This window comes from Eleutherodactylus coqui, chromosome 3 (genome assembly GCF_035609145.1).
Source record: "Eleutherodactylus coqui strain aEleCoq1 chromosome 3, aEleCoq1.hap1, whole genome shotgun sequence".
NCBI classification, from domain to species: domain Eukaryota; kingdom Metazoa; phylum Chordata; class Amphibia; order Anura; family Eleutherodactylidae; genus Eleutherodactylus; species Eleutherodactylus coqui.
The window spans coordinates 299,854,836-299,872,238 of NC_089839.1; the positions used below are offsets into that span (position 1 = coordinate 299,854,836).

The 17,403-nt window shown below is 41.7% G+C and overlaps 1 protein-coding gene across 2 annotated transcripts in view; it reads right to left on the reverse strand.

The window, feature by feature from the left end:
* The window catches only part of NEGR1 (neuronal growth regulator 1), a 561,497-nt gene that overhangs the window by 323,787 nt on the left and 220,307 nt on the right, over positions 1-17,403 (reverse strand). The gene's annotated exons all lie outside the window — the stretch shown is intronic.

Sequence of the window (17,403 nt, forward strand, 5' to 3'; positions counted from 1 at the left end):
TAGGAGAAATGAACTAGTGATCATTGGATTGCTTATATGGTATAATGCAATAACATTGTATTGCATTAGGGCTCAGTCACATCCAGGAATTTCACCTGGTGCTCAATGGAGGCGGCGGCAGCAGCACCGACCTCATTGAGAATATACAGTGAAGATCGCGATCCTCTGGCACAGCTGTGACAGCTGTGGCACATGAACGCCATGTTCTCCCATTGAATTCAATGCAGCTGGCGCTACAGCTGGCTCCATTGAAAGCCATGGGCTGCCAGCAAGCCCTGCAGTGATTTTGGGGGAAGGGCTTAAAATATAAGCTCTTCCCTGAAAAATCACCCCTAAAATGTGTAAAAAATAAGAAAATATATATACTCACTTCTCCGCAGGCGCATCCAGCCGGGTCTTCTCCCTGCACTGCTCTGAAGTGCTTTCAGCAGGCAGGGATTTAAAATCCCCACCTGCTGAAAGGGCTGCCTCTGATTGGCTGAGCACTGTGTCCAATCAGAGGCAGCACTTAGCTATCTACTGAAAGCACTTCACAGCAGCACAGGGAGAAGACCCGGCTGGATACGCCTGAGCCCCGGCAGCTGCAGAGAGGTGAGTATATATTTTTTACACATTTTAGCTATGATTCTCAGGGAAGGGTTTATATTTAAAGCCCTTCCCCGAAAATAACTGTAGGGCTTGCTGGCAGTCTATAGCCCATTCAATGGGATAGCACTGCGATCCACTGCCACAGCTGAGCCAGCTGTGGCAGAGGATTTCTTCTTCTCCGCGGTGAGTCCCCTTGTCACTGGACACTGTGACAATGCTGTCAGTGTTCAGTGACAAGGGGACTCCCCACAGAGATAAAGAAATCCTCGTCCACAGCTGTGACACCTGTGGCAGTGGATATCTTTATCTCCGTGAGGAGTCACGATCTTCTCTGTAGGTCAATGGGGCCGCCACTGCTGCCGCCGGTCCCATTGACCAAAGGGGAAACCCCTGGATGTGACAGCATCCAGGGTTTTCACATCCAAGGAATCCCTTGCTGCAGCTGTCACAGTCGCAGCAGGGGATAGCGGGCAGCACACTTTATGTGCGCATAAGCGCAGCCAAGCGCGTTTTTTTCAACGTGGCGCCCGTTTCGGTCACACAAATGTTTGCACGTTTGCGTTCTGCACACACAAATTGATACATAAAAACGCCCGTCTGACTGAGCCCTTATACTGTACTTTGACAGGCATTCTAGTACTTTAACAGGCCACAGGCGTGTCTTAATACACATACAGTCATAGCAGCCTGCAGAAGGCCCCAGACTGGCATAATACTAAGATGGCACCCTGCAATCTCATTGTGGGGGCGGGGGATTCTGGACATTTAAAGGGTTAACAGTAGTGATCAGAGTTATGTGTAATCGCAACTGTTGTGGGTGGGTGTAATTTGTCAAAGATGGCCAGCACACACTGTGTATGGAGCGGGCTTGGATCCAGTGATTTATCATGCCATTGCGATGTGTTTTGCTGCACATTCCAGTTTCACAGGTGTAAAAATTGCATATTTCAATAGTAAAAATAGAAAAAAATGCATTGCATGTGCATGAAATTCACAAGTTTGATGCTATTTTCCCCCTCCTATAGGAACAAATGGGCGGTTCCAGAACAAAATTGCGCAAAATTAGGACTTGTGATTTTTTGCAGCACATCCTAATTTTGGGCCCCTATAGATAAGCCGAGGATGTATATATTAGATAGAGGGGCGGTTCCCCATTTACTTTCCAGGAAAATCAAGGCTTCCATTTAAAAAAAATACGAAGAATATAATAAAACACAAACAAGAGGAATTGCAGCAAAATGAGTGAAAAACGTCAAGTAAGATTCAATGACTTTAGACAAACTAGAACGAATTGAGAGAAAATCATTCTCCACATTTGAATTATTCATTTCCATTCCGCGCTGCCGTAATGAACGATCATTCACAAATAAGAAGTCTTTAATTTACAATGTGCAGCGGGTGTCCCCCCAAAAAACTATCAATTGTTCTCATTTTCGTACAATCAAGGCAAGACAGATACATTATAACACAGAAAATGATGCGGTACTCAGTGCTACAAATGGAGGATTCTCCACAATCAGCATAAAAGGCGTGCGGATGGAAATAGGAGTTTTCAGGCCCCTAAAACTTCAATTTCAAAGTAGATGACAATGGTAAAGAGTTTGCATGTACTTACATCTTTACATTTGACACCTTGTATACCCCAGAGTTCCATTACCATAGTACAGAGTACAAAGAAGAAAGACTAGGGTCTGGCACAACTTGATAGGTGTCATGTCTGTCTCCTGAGATCTGTGGTACTACAGGTTCTCTGGAGCTTTCCTGCTCAGGTGGAGGGGATTGTGTTGGCTGGGCGTGTGTGTTTCTCCAGTCAACCAATCACTCTAGGTCAGTATACATAAAAGTTCTCATTTCTCTCTATCTTCTACAAAGGAAGATGACCAAGGACATCACCCCAATAGGGGTTGGCCCAACGGTCTTCGGAGATGGGCCCTTGCTGTCCCTAGGAACCCTTGCACCCAGGCTACGATGCTAGGATGCAGTGACAACTCGACAGGATAAGAAGACACATAGAACCAAAATCACACCATACAGCAGCCAATACGCAAATACTAGTAGCAGACGTTAATGCTATAAATGCCAGGTATTTGTTGACATTTTGGCCAAAATATGGAAGCTAGCGGGCCGCGTCACAGCTCCTAGCAATATCGCTAGTCCCTACATTAACCAGGAGTCCAGTGACATAAGCAAACGAAACCATAAGACACAAACCTTCCTTGCAGCCACCACACATAGAACCTGCTCACACCACACAGACCTAGAGTGATTGGCTGACTGGAGACACGCCCAGCCAGCACAATCCCCCACACTTGAGCAGAAAGCTCCAGAGAACCTGTAGTACCAGAGATCTCAGGAGACAGATGTGACAATAGGATGAAGAATGTACTCAAAGCCAAAGGCTGAATTTTGACGTCTCTCTAATAATGTCAGACCTTTTGCCATTCTGTAATACAATATTTTCTCTTTAGCGATCACTTGGGAGAAAATATCAGACCGGCCATAGCTTCCCCCAACCAAAATTAGCTGTTTACTAAGCGTGCCGACAGTGGGACTTGGGGTAATCAGTTGATTGTCACAAGTCATACATTCTAAAAGGGGTTGCGCATCTTGGCACAACTCCTGTGATGAATTGTTCTATAGCTAATGGAAGTGATTGCAAAAATTATATTCGATGATTAAATTGCTTTTGATGGAAAAACCTTATCATCTTTTCAGTTTTTTGGGTCCTAAATTCTGTGTGGATTCATATCTTATCATGTCTTTAGAATGAGCAGAGCTCCATTTTCAGGCTACAGAGCTCCAAATCTCCTGCACAGATATAGAATTAAATGATAAAATTCTGGAATTCCTACAACCACCACTAGGGGGAGCTTACCGTATACTATTTTACTATTGAGTTCAATGTATAGACAGTATGCAGTTAGCTCTAAAGCTCCCCCTGTTGGTGGCTGCAAGTAGGCTGAATTTTACAATGTAACGTTATGGGATTTATATGAAAATGCAGTAAATTCAGGAATTAGTCAGCATAGAATATTAGCTGTAGTTAAGACAGACATTTCCCTTTAAGGTGGATTAACCTTAAAATCTGAAGGCAAGCAACTCTTCACGATTTTGATTCTCTTTTCTGATGAGACAGATTTTCAAACACTTTCTTCCATGCTCCATTAAAGTAAAATAAAAAAAAACAAACTTTCCCTCTTAGTGCGCGCTCTGTAGTATTTACCACCTGTGTTCTGTTTGTTTTTTGTTAACAAGCAAAAACCAGCTCCCCGTTATGGCGCCATGAGCAAGATTTAGAGAATGAACACCTGCAGATACAAAGAAAAAGAGCCGGCGCATAAATTCACAACTGTGAAAATAACACGGCTTGGTAAAATGAAGCATCAAAGTTTGCAACATTTCTGATTCAGTTCTGTCTGCGAACCCATCTGGGCCTTTTTAGCAGTATTTCATTTGCAAAACAGGAGGAAGAATATTTACTGCGACTAATGTGTTCTAAGAAACTGAATTGGAGTGACATAAAAGGGTTAAAAAATTCTAAATATTCTGGCAACATTTTTTTCTCAGAAACTTGTGTTATCTGTTTACTGGTCCTATTAAAGGGTTGTGCCAAGATGTATAGCTCATCGTCCCAAGTCCTGCTCTTGGCACTGCCAGCAAACAACTGATTATGCCCACAGAGGCCGCGGCCTGAAGGACGATTCCCTGGCAGCACCCGCTTGCAAGAGAATTGTAGTATTACAGGAAAGCCAATCCGGCCCCGACGGGTGCTCCACTTATGCAGCAGACTTCCAACTCTGCGGGACCCCTCATAGTGATATTTATATGTCCTAATATGGCATATGAATAGGGAATGCCATCTTGTAACTGAGTAAATAGCCATGGGCCCTTGGGAGCTATCCCACAAAAAATATTGTTTCTACTTAAATCCAGCCCAAAATTATAAACATTTTTTGGATACACATTTTTTTTTAAATGTTTCTTTCCTCAGATATTCCAGGACTAATGTTAGAATAGCGCCACCTGTTATTTATATCACCAGATACTACAGGACTAATGTTAGAATAGCGCCACCTGCTATTTATATCACCAGCTACTACAGGACTGATGTTAGAATAGCGCCACCAGCTATTTATATCACCAGATACTAAGGGGTTAATGTTAGAATAGTGCCACCTGCTATTTATATCACCAGATACTACAGGACTAATGTTAGAATAGTGCCACCTGCTATTTATATCACCAGATACTACAGGACTAATGTTAGAATAGTGCCACCAGCTATTTATATCACCAGCTACTACAGGAATATTGTTAGAATAGTGCCACCTGTTATTTATATCACCAGATACTACAGGACTAATGTTAGAATAGCGCCACCTGCTATTTATATCACCAGATACTACAGGACTAATGTTAGAATAGTGCCACCTGCTATTTATATCCCCAGATACTATAGGACTAATGTTAGAATAGTGCCACCTGCTATTTATATCCCCAGATACTATAGGACTAATGTTAGAATAGTGCCACCTGCTATTTATATCACCAGATACTACAGGACTAATTTTAGAATAGTGCCACCTGCTATTTATATCACCAGATACTACAGGACTAATGTTAGAATAGTGCCACCTGCTATTTATATCACCAGCTACTACAGAACTATTGTTAGAATAGCGCCACCTGTTATTTATATCACCAGATACTACAGGACTAGTGTTAGAATAGTGCCACCTGCTATTTATATCACCAGCTACTACAGGACTAATGTTAGAATACCGCCACCTGCTATTTATATCACCAGATACTACAGGACTAATGTTAGAATAGCGCCACCTGCTATTTATATCACCAGCTACTACAGGACTAATGTTAGATTAGCGCCACCTGCTATTTATATCACCAGATACTACAGGACTAATGTTAGAATAGTGCCACCTGCTATTTATATCACCAGATACTACAGGACTAATGTTAGAATAGTGCCACCTGCTATTTATATCACCAGGTACTACAGGACTAATGTTAGAATAGTGCCACCTGCTATTTATATCACCAGATACTACAGGACTAATGTTAGAATACCGCCACCTGCTATTTATATCACCAGATACTACAGGACTAATGTTAGATTAGCGCCACCTGCTATTTATATCACCAGATACTACAGGACTAATGTTAGAATACCGCCACCTGCTATTTATATCACCAGCTACTACAGGACTAATGTTAGAATAGTGCCACCTGCTATTTATATCACCAGCTACTACAGGACTAATGTTAGAATAGTGCCACCTGCTATTTATATCACCAGATACTACAGGACTAATGTTAGATTAGCGCCACCTGCTATTTATATCACCAGCTACTACAGGACTAATGTTAGATTAGCGCCACCTGCTATTTATATCACCAGATACTACAGGACTAATGTTAGAATAGTGCCACCTGCTATTTATATCACCAGATACTACAGGACTAATGTTAGAATAGTGCCACCTGCTATTTATATCACCAGATACTACAGGACTAATGTTAGAATACCGCCACCTGCTATTTATATCACCAGCTACTACAGGACTAATGTTAGAATAGTGCCACCTGCTATTTATATCACCAGATATTACAGGACTAATGTTAGAATAGTGCCACCTGCTATTTATATCACCAGCTACTACAGGACTAATGTTAGAATAGTGCCACCTGCTATTTATATCACCAGATACTACAGGACTAGTGTTAGAATAGCGCCACCTGCTATTTATATCACCAGATACTACAGTACTAATGTTAGAATAGTGCCACCTGCTATTTATATCACCAGATACTACAGGACTAGTGTTAGAATAGCGCCACCTGCTATTTATATCACCAGATACTACAGTACTAATGTTAGAATAGCGCCACCTGCTATTTATATCACCAGATACTACAGGACTAATGTTAGAATAGCGCCTCCTGTTGTTTCTATCCCCAGCTATTCCTGGACTCATGTTAGAATAGCGCCCCCTGCTGTATTCTACTCTATGGTATTAAGTATATGAACAGGGAATGCCATCTTCGCACAACCCCTTTTAAGTGATGTATTGTTATGAAAATAAAAAAAATAACAAAAACAGCACCACACCTCGCCACAGGTTGTGTTGGTATTGCCGTTCAGCCCCATTCAGCTTCCAATAGGTTCATATGAAAGTCTTTGGAATTGGGCATGGCCTTTTCTCATATGGTGATCATGAGCCATAGGACTTATTTCTGCGTTATTAGAAGTAAATCTGGACATTATTTCCCACTAATAGTAATTCTTTACATTACCTTCAATATCTATTTTCGCTGTCTGCACCAGAAGCACATACTGTCAGCTCCAGGGTGAGAGGGGAATAATCCACTGTCAGACACTCTAAAAAGTACTTATTGTTTAAATCAAGTCATCTTATTAGCTGGAGGCAGATAAGACGGCTCACCTCCTCCCCATCTCTGCGTAGATCACATTTTTCCATAAAAGTTAACCACTTATCTCCTGACTACAGGTTCCCATGTCCATGTGGTTGCTGTAAAGCAAATTACTCAATGCTGTTAACAGCAGATCAGACAAAATGGCCGTCCCCGTATTCATGTACAGATAAAAACCCAGAAATGACTACAGTCAAAACAAAAAGAGATTAGAAAAAATAATATGTTTTAGCATCTGGTTTTAGTTTATATAAAAAAATGGTGATACATTCCCTATGAAGGAGTTTTTCAGTTTTACATAATCCATCCGCAATAGATTGGCTCCGCACTTTCAGTAGTGGCTGTGTCCGGTATTGCAGGTTAGTTCCATTCACTTGAATAGGACTGAGCTGCTCTGAGTTGCAGTACCAGTTACAGCCACTATGAAGAGTATGAAGCTCCGGCGGTCTTGCTGGATGGCCACCTGTCGCTGACATCAGCTCAAGCCATAGTTGGAGGTGAATGATAAAAAAAAATAGCAATTACTTTTCTAAATTATGTTTACGGTGTTCACCATGCGTAAAAATAATATATTTTGATTGTCTGTGTCATTACAAACACAGTAATACTCATTATGTGTTGCTTTTTAAAAAAAAAAAAAACTTTTTTGGTACTTTATCAATTGAAAAACATTTTTTGTGCGGAAAAATGCAAATATTTAAAAGTAGATTTTTTTAAAATTAAACTTTACTGAACTTTTTTGACACCACATTTAAGTCCCTCAAGTGGACTTGAAGATGTGATCATTCGATCGGTAGGATAGTACACTGCATTACTCATGTAGTGCATTCTACTTTGCCTAAGATATGAGCCCTTTTGACTCTTTCAGACACTGAGGCCTTTGCAGGTCTCCGGCTGTCATGGGAACCCATTAGTACCTTGCGATCTCAGTGTGGGTTGCCGTTGGGTAAGAGGAGGAGCTCACTCCCCCTGTCATCGACTTATATGCTACAGTTGCTATTAATTGTGGTATGTAAGGAGGGGTTGTTAGAGCAGGAGCCTGGCTGTCAGTATTCAGCCAAGTCACTGCCTTAGGGCTTATTCAGAGGACCGTATATCAGCTGGGTTTTCACGCCCTGCCGATATACGGTGTCCCTCTCTGCAGGGGGAGGAGGCTGGAAGAGCTGGGAGCAGAGCATTGAGCTCCCACCCCTCTCCGTTATTTGCAATGGGAGAGGCGGGGCTAAGTTCTGGGACTTAGCTTTGCCCCTGCCCCTCCCATTGCAAATAGTGCCGAGGGGCGGAGAGGGGTTGAAGAGGGGGCGGGAGCTCAGTACACTGCTCCCGGCTCTTCCAGCCTACTGCCTCTGCAGAGAGGGACACCGTATATCGTCTGGGCGTGAAAACCTCTTAAAAAGATACATGTGCAGGTTTAAAGATTATTAGTGAGGTCAATTTAAAAAAAATGGGTACTGGTGATCACTAAGGGGTTAATATCACATAGTAATCAGAAGATAAGAATTCCCATTCATAATAGAAAATAAAAAAAGGTTGAGCGCCAGCAGCAAATTTCTAGGCGCGGTGGCTTTATGGCTCCTGGGGTTTTGCTAAGCTCTACTATGCCAATGTTCAACCAACTCTGGAGCACTAAGTACAGTAGATCTTCACATATAGACAAGGACCTCTAAAGGGTGAAGAACAAAAAAAATTGTTTATTATGTCTCAAAAGAGCCAAAGAACAATCTAAAACGTCTTCATTAGAATGTGTAACATAAGCATGTCCTTGATATAACATCCAGGCAAACTAACATTCTATTGAAGTTTCCTTTCCCCTGCATCCCCGCTACTTCTCACACACCGCGCTCCTATTCTAATTATTCATGTGCGTACCGACTCCTTTTTTTGCATTGTCTTTAGTGTAATAATATATTTCAATACGCCGGGGACGGCATTTTTATGTCAGTATTCAAAAAATCAAATTAAAAGCGGATTTCTTACCTGCGCACAAAGGTCAGGCGCAAAATAAAAAGGAAAGAAAAAGTAAAGTTTGGTTATATTCCTGGGTGACACAATAGGCAATTCTTGGAAGAAGTTTTTTTTATTTTTTTTTCATCTCGAGATTATTACAATGTTTCCCATAGCATTTAACAGGCGGCGTTACTGACAAGTGTATGAAACTAATAACTGAAGGGAAAGAACAAAGTGTACGGGATAAGAAAAAAAAAAAACTCATTTAAGATCAGCTTCAACATCGCCAGAATCAAAAAGCAGAAGCCTTAAAGGTCATTCTTAATTGAAAGTCTTTCCAGCACGTATCGAGAAAAGAAAAAAAAAAAGTCCCACTTGTACAAAAAGTCTTGAAAAAAAAGGGTTTCTCTCAATAAGGATATAAGATTTCAGAAGTTGCAAAAAAAAAAAAAAAAATGTTGGAAATACTGGATGACGGCGACCAATAAAAGACGTAATGTTTTTGAAAAAAAAAAAGTGACAAAAAAAAAGTTGAGTTGATCTCATCTTCTTTTCAGAAGGGTCTGAAGCTGTAAAGGACATTGTGTGTCCTGCCTTATATCACATTCACAAAGACAAGGGTAGGACTTTTTACTTTTTCCAGGTTCGATTGATTTTTTTTTATCTTTCTTTTGGAGAAAAGTAAAAAGCCATAAAGTTGATTGAAACAAACGCAAGACTTTTCTTCTTAGAGTTGGGTCCTGGTCGGATGCTATTATGGGGACAAAGAAAAATCACTGAGCGATGCTATTTCTCCAGAGTGGGAAAAAAAATATTAATGATGAACAATGTGTCTATCTCTCAGAGCAATCCCATCATTAATGGTTCCATGAATTCAGGGGCAAGCCAATGTCATCTTTTTCCGCTAGAACATGGCAGCGTATGACAAGCTTGGTCTTTAGATCTCTGTAAGTTCTTTGGTTGGAATTCAAAAAAAAATTAAATGTCAGGCTGATCATTTATTCTACATGATGTGAGATTTATAGATATGTCCTACCGAAAGGGAGAAAGGACATTTCTCTGTATGGTTTCTGATGTATGGATTTGTGTAGCTAGTCATTAATGAGAGACATTCTGCTGACCACAGAGTCCCTCATCAAGATCAGTGGCTGCAACTCCCTTTCCATGTCAAATGGTTACTGCGCATGATTTCAGCATATTGTGCGTTCTGGCAGGTACATAGTTTAAAGATTTTATGGCTCGCCACCATGCTAATGATGTCTGCTTTGAGAATTTTCCAAAAAGTTTCAAAAATTTTCAATTGGGGAAATAAGAAGGAATTCCAACATTCAAGACTTCATTTAATAGCTAGAAGATGGAGCAACCACATAAAACTTTCTTTCTCTGGAAGACCCAGTGTGTTTGTGGATGACATGAACAGCCCACTACTTTCTAAATAAGTTATTTAATATGGGGTTATCCACTTGTAAACTACTGATGGCTTATCCTTAGCATAGGCAATTAAAAGTAGGTTGGTTGGTGGATGTCCGCCACCCAGGCCACCATTGATTAGATGCTTACTGGGATCATGCACTCATGCACTGAGCTGATTTTTGCAGGAAACAGTCAGCTCTGTTCCTACCACAGTGGCCAGTCTTTGTATTACACGCGAAGTCCCCATTGACTTCACTATAACCAGCGATACACTGCAGAAGCTGGAAATATTTAAAGAGAGATTAGCCAATCAGGAACAACTCTACAGCTAGAAGATGGAGCAACCGCATAAAACTTTCTTTCTCTGGAAGACCCAGTGTGTTTGTGGATGACATGAACAGCCCATTACTTTCTAAATAAGTTATTTAATATGGGGTTGTCCAGTTGTAAACTACTGATGGCCTATCCTTAGCATAGGCAATTAAAAGTAGGTCGGTGGAAGTCCGCCACCCAGGCCACTATTGATAAGATGCTTACTGGGATCATGCACTCATGTACTGAGCTGATTTCTGCAGGAGACAGTCAGCTCTGTTCCTGCCGCAGTGGCCAGTCTTTGTATTACACGCAAAGTCCCCATTGATTTCACTATAACCAGCGACACATTGCAGAAGCTAGAAATATTTAAAGAGTGATTAGCCAATCAGGAACAACTCTATAGCTAGAAGATGGAGCAACCACATAAAACTGTCTTTCTCTGGAAAATCCAGTGTGTTCGTGGATTACATGAACAGTCCATTACTTTCTAAATAAGTTATTTAATATGGGGTTGTCCAGTTGTAAACTACTGATGGCCTATCCTTAGCATAGGCAATTAAAAGTAGGTCGTTGGAAGTCCGCCACCCAGGCTACCATTGATTAGATGCTTACTGGGATCATGCACTCATGCACTGAGCTGATTTCTGCAGAAAATAGTCAGCTCTGTTCTTACCCGAGTGGCCAGTCTTTGTATTACACGCAAAATCCCCATTGACTTCACTATAACCAGCGACACATTGCAGAAGCTGGAAATATTTAAAGAGAGATTAGCCAATCAGGAACAACTCTATAGCTAGAAGATGGAGCAACCACATAAAACGTTCTTTCTCTGGATGACCCAGTGTGTTAGTGGATTATATGAACAGCCCATTACTTTCTAAATAAGTTATTTAATATGGTGTTTTCCAGTTGTAAACTACTGATGGCCTATCCTTAGCATAGGCAATTAAAAGTAGGTCGGTGGAAGTCTGCACCCAGGCCACTATTGATTAGATTCTTATTGGGATCATGCGCTCATGCACTGAGCTGATTTCTGCAGGAAAACAGTCAGCTCTGTTCCTACCGCAGTGGCCCGGCTTGGTATTACACGCAAAGTCCCCATTGACTTCACTATAACCAGCGACACACTGCAGAAGCTAGAAATATTTAAAGAGAGATTAGCCAATCAGGAACAACTCTACAAATAAGACTGAACTAAAATAGCGTGGCAAACTGACCCACTCTAATGGATCATCACTGAGACCGTTACACAGCAAATGACCCAACAGCAAACTAGTAGGCAGAAGACGACGAAACAATAAGACCATTCCCGCTGATCGTAACAGCATAGGTGACACATGGGTTCTCTAACAGTAGGGGTTGCTGCCTCTGCACCCCCTTATGACACTCTTTACACAGCTACATTCAATTCTAAAGCATAAGCTGCCATTATCAATGGACTTGAAGCTGTTCTGTACACCTGAGATCATATGGCTCCATATATAGTCAAGGCTTTGACACAACAGGGTTAATCAATTAATTAAAATATGACTATAGTCTCTGTTCATAAGGCCGGTGATATTACATTAATCTCTGTCTGTCAATGGACTGAGAAAACACAGTTTACTATTATTCTATTTAATTAAAGTAATAATGGAAAATGATGACAACCTGTAAATGGGAAAAGTCGATTGAGCGCCACGATAATATAGAACGCGTGAACACCTGGTCATGTGATACAAGTACACAAAGCAAAGCTGGAGAAGTCTGCTTTTTTATTAGGGCTGAAATCCAATGGCTTTTAATGCAGTTCACTCCATTTCTAATGTCTCTCCTGGAGCAAAATCCCCTTCCTCAAGGCTCTGCTATGTCTTCACCACCTTCACGTATCCTAACTATGATGTCCTAATCTACTGTTGGCTAATGAAGGGGGGGGGGAGCAAATTCTGGGCCAAATACCCAATCAAAATTACCCCGCCTTCCCACCTCTACTCACCAGTATTCCCTACAGTGATTGGTGCTTTAGAGGTGCTATACAGTAGTATCTACTACAAAGGTATGTCCCTCTAATAGTGTCTGCTGTATAGTAATGCTGATAACATGCCTGCTACATACTGTAATAATGCCCATACAATAATGCTACATAGTAATGTTCATATCACTGTGTCTATTAGATACTAATGGCTGTATAATAGTGTTTACCACATAGTAATGCTCATAATGTCAGCCACAAATTAGAGGGGTTCTCCAGGACTACATTATTGATGACCTATCCTCAGGATAAGCCATAAATAGTTGATCAGTCTATAGTTTAGGATCCTTGCCAATTAGTTGATTGAAGAGGCCACGGAGCTTAAGTAAATGGGACCGGGCTGCAATACCAGGTACAGCCACTATGTAATGTATGGCGCTGTGCCTGGTATGAACTAAAATGACAGTAACATTCACCAGAACACCGCTATTACTTCAATTAGCTGCTAGGTAGGGACCCCGAGCAGTAGACCCTGCTGATCAGCTATTGAAGACTTCACTAAAAATGATCATCCTTCAGGTTTAGTGCTGGAAACCCTCCTTTAATGCTCATTTATAGAGTCTGCTACGTAGTGATGCTCATATAATAATACCAACTACCTAGTACAATAGTGTTTACTACACAGTAATGCTCATATAAAAGAGTTTGCTATCCTACCATAAGTAATTGGACATCTAAGCAAGAATTACTAGTAGTATTTATTTCCATATGTTGATACTTAGTGGGGCTTGCTATGGTGTTAATGACATCAGATACTCTCCATGACATACTTTCTACTAACGTCTGCTACACTTCAACTGATATTTCCATCCATTCATCCTGCAAATGTCTGGCAAGTTTTTTCAGAAAAGATGGAGGCTGTTCATATTTCCTGACCCGACATTCCAGTTTGTCCCAAAGATGTTCAGTAGGTTCAGTCCAATCATGGAACATCCATATCCTCAAACCAGCGTAATACAGCCTTGGCTTTGTGACGAGGCGCGTTGTCTGGTTGGAAGTATGGCCGACCATTCCCAGAGTATTATCACATTGTGGGCAGCACATTATTATCAGGGCACCTCCGTGTTCATGGTTCTTCCACTACAACCAACAGACCGAGACCATGCCACGTCACACAACCCAGAGGGAACCTCCGCCGTACTTACCTGTTGGCACAACACACTCAGACAAAAGGTGTTCCCCAGGATCCTCCACACCCAGGTACGGCCATCTGATGGAGAATGATGATGTGGGAGTAATGATGGAGCAGCATGATTCGTTCCTCCATAGAACATTCTTCCATTGCTCAACTGTCCAATGACGATGCTCCTTGCACCACTGTAGACATACCCATGCATCTACTTTAAGGAAACTCGACCAGACGTTTGCAGGATAAATGGGAAATACCAGTTGAAGTGCATCAGACGTTTGTAGAATGTATGCTGCGGAGAGTATCCAACATCATTGGGGCCAAAGGAGCCCCTCTAAGTATTAGCACATGGGAATAAAGACTACTTTTCCTTCTTGCTCATTGGTCCAACTACTTTTGGTAGGTTAGTGTAGTAATGCGTATAGAGTAGTATCTGCTACATTGTAATACCCATGTAAAAGGGTCTGCTACAGAGCAATGCATTTACAATAGTTTCTGCCAAATAGTAATGCCATATAATATTATCAACTATGTAATAATGCTTATACTACAGTGTTTGCTGCATAATAATACTCATATAACAGTGGCAGCCGCACAATATTTCCCATAAAATAGTGCTAGCTATATACCATTGGCCATGAAATTGGTCCAATAAGACAGGGGTCCCAAACTCCAGTCCTCAGGACCCCCAACAGGTCATGTTTTCCGAAAATCCTATACCAAGAACACCCATGGCAATGTCTCAGGCATTGGTAATAATTACATCACCCATGCAATACTGAGGAAATCCAGAAAACATGAGGAGGTCCCTGAGGATTGGAGTTGAGAAACACTGCAATAAGACACCATTGTCAGTAGTGGTGCCCATATACTAAAGCTAAATACATATCAATGAGCTCCATTGGTATCCCTATAACAGTACTAACACTAGCCATATCCGTCTAACACTATTTGTGTCCTTATAACAGTCCGAGCCCTGTTAGCACACATATAATAATGCTATCCGTATGAGATGTACAGACGGATATTCTATAGTCATTCGTGACGGAAGGCACAGCCTACTTGATGGGTGTAGTCTTAGGTCAATCCATGGCTACAAGGTCTGAAAACTCCATTCAGACAATGAACGGGAAAAAAAAAGCTAATGAATCGTTATAAAGTGAAGCACAAAAAGAAAACCTGCTTGATGTGGGAAGGAAGAAGTTACTACGTTTCAGAAATCTGTTTATCGGGTGAAGCCAGTGTGATAGCGTTTAATTACCGAAACTCTACCGACACACAAATGATTTACGGTGGAAAGTCCGAAACGCGAGTGCTGAGAAGCTACAGAGCAGAATAAATAGCTGTATTGACTTAATACGCCAGCGAGCGAGATAGCCAGTTCTGTCTTTTATAATTTGACAATTAAAGAAAGCCGTTTCTGGAGCATAGTACTGTATTTCACGTTAATTAGTACCATGGGGAGAGCAGAATGAAAAGAAAGCGTCCATCACACGCAGGTTCCCTGCACTAAGTCTAACCGACTTCTTAAATTATAAATGGGAGTTACAATTTGTTACACAATGGATGCACAAGACGGAGACGGCTGCAAGGAAAAGCTCAAAAAATGCGCCTGCCCCATCCTTTACGGGGTTAAAACCGAAGTATTACTATGCCGATCTGTACAGCGCGGCGTCCGGCCATTATTCTCCATTAATTGTATTTATAATCCCTTATCATTAAACAACAACCTTAATATTCTCTGGCAACACAGGAGCCCCGGAGATTCGCGAATGTGATGGCGCAGCCTTTAATTTAATTATGTACGAAATTGCCTCATGTCTATTCAAATATTAAGCTTATTAAATTGATGTATTTTGCATATTTCATCTATTTTGTTCTTTTTTTTCAGGTTGATAGTAGACATTTACATACCGGCCAGGGATGTCTGAGGGCCGGAACAGCTAGGAAAGGTGCTCTACCAAAAGACATTGCTGTGTTGAGTAGAAGCAAGACCATATAGCCCAAAAGCCAATCTTTTCCAATGCCAAAGGCTTTGTGAAACGAGGGATTTACGTATTGTTGTCATGTTCGACCAGGATGATAGGGTCAAAACAAGGACAAGATATGATAGGAATGTGAGATACACAAAGAAAGGTCAGGACCTATCCCTGATCTTAAAGCAGCCAAACCTGCCGAACAGTGGAGCACCTGCCCTGAAAAGGGCGACCCCACAAAAAGGAAATTAAGGCATCCCTGAAATGACCCTAGACAGGGAACACCGGACAATAGATGGAGGGAAGAAGCAGACAGCAAGAAGAGACAATGGTATATACAGATACTGGGAAATGGAGAACACAATTCACTGACCAAAAACTCCACTCAAAATCACTACAGACCAGACCAGGATACAAACAGTATAAACAGCATTCTCTGCTCAGAGGGGCCAGTTTAAATGCCAAAAACAAGTCACTGACACCCAGCCAGTCAATAGGGAGATAGGATATTGTTTCTCCCTCTGAGTCAGCCCCACAATGACACTGCGCATGCACCAGTCTACACATCACATGGTTTGGGCTGATGCCCTGATGTCACTCTGGACTCCTCCCGAACTCAGTGGCCAAACACATTAAGGTCTGACTTTATGAACCAGGCTGGCATAGGCTGGGTACCATCTTCTCTGGTCTATAGCAGTATGGGCATTGGTGTTTAATCTAAAATTCTAAGGGTAGCCATACACTTGAGTAAAAAGTTACCCAAAATGGCCAATTTTGGTTATTTCAAGAATTATCAGCTGCAAAATTAACATGAAGAATTGTTGCAACGGCTGATGACAGAGCCTGCCACAGATTTCATCCGTCCTGATGGAAAATTTTGGCTGACCGTGGCTAAAATTACAATAAATGCATGATAGGCTATATATGGCGGATCATTTACCATATTGTTCGAGAGACAGGGAGATTTTTAAATCACCAATCATGTGCGATGTTGCTGGTGAAATTGTTGGTATGAACGATCTCCCTGATGATTGATTGGCTGCACTGACTGATCTATATCTTAAATTTATGGCCAGTTTAAGGCAACCCTCCAGTTTCATGACTATCTTCTGATCTGGGATTTGAGTAGACGGGAGGTTAAATTACCTGTCAGTTCCGAGTCCCAATTTCAGCCATCCAGGATAGCCACCGTGATATTTAGACTACCTAATCCTCACAGGTTATTGATAGTGTTAGAGTACCAATGCACGGTAGCTGTTCTCTCATTGGCCAGAGCTGCTCTTGGGGCATTTGCCAATCAGAGAGCAGCGCACAGTCTAGTGCATTTGGTAGTTAGAAAATTGCTGCAGCCATGTTGGATGACCAAAAAAAGGGTACGGAACTAGAGATGAGCGAGCGTACTCGCTAAGGGCAAATACTCGAGCGAGTATTGCTTTTTGCGAGTACCTGCCTGCTCGTCTCAAAAGATTCGGGTGCCGGTGGGAGGCGGGGAGCGGCGGGGGAGAGCGGGGAGGAACGGGGGGAAGATCTCTCTCTCCCCCCACTCCCATCTGCTCACTCCCGCAACTCAC